General features: G+C 51.2%; 1 protein-coding gene across 1 annotated transcript in view; it reads left to right on the plus strand.

The window, feature by feature from the left end:
• RBM33 (RNA binding motif protein 33) overlaps positions 1-596 on the plus strand; it is a 250,480-nt gene that overhangs the window by 197,857 nt on the left and 52,027 nt on the right. The window lies entirely within an intron of this gene.

The following is a 596-nucleotide window of genomic DNA, read 5'->3' on the forward strand; positions in this document are numbered from 1 at the left end:
GCCCTCTGCCGCTCGGCAGCTGAGCGCGGCGGGGAGCAGGGGGCTTCCCGTAAAGCTGGAGGAAGCTCAATGGCGGCTTGAAGAGGGTAAATGTTTTGGGGGGTGGTGGAGGGCCCTCCGTGTTCAGTGGGCTTTGTGCAGGGTCCTTTTGTGGCGTCTGGGTTTTGATCAGGGGGAAATCCTGAAGTCTTGGGGGGGGGCAGGGAACAACAGGGGAGAGAAACCATCACCAAAACCCAAACAGGTTAAAAGTCGTTAGGAAAGGGGACAGAGGGCAGGAGCCCTTGCATTTTTCTTTTTCAACTCCAGCTGCTGACTTACACAGGTTTACGTGTAGAACTACCTTGCACAGCTTCTGTTTGTCTGGTTTTTGCTCAGTATATTTTTTGTTTAGCCTGATCTGTAGTTGCTTACAGAAGTTTTGAGGACTTGGGAGACTGGAACTACTTTTCAGGAATTTATTACCTTGAAACTAAAACCATATAATCTTTCTCTTCATGTGAAGGGTCCCTTGCATCCTCCATTACAGCCTCAGCCACAACCTCAGCCTCAGCAGCACCATCACCAGCAGCAGCAGCAACACCATCACCAGCCGC

The sequence above is a fragment of the Charadrius vociferus genome, unplaced genomic scaffold (genome assembly GCF_000708025.1).
Source record: "Charadrius vociferus isolate BGI_N301 unplaced genomic scaffold, ASM70802v2 scaffold255, whole genome shotgun sequence".
In the NCBI taxonomy this organism is placed as follows: domain Eukaryota; kingdom Metazoa; phylum Chordata; class Aves; order Charadriiformes; family Charadriidae; genus Charadrius; species Charadrius vociferus.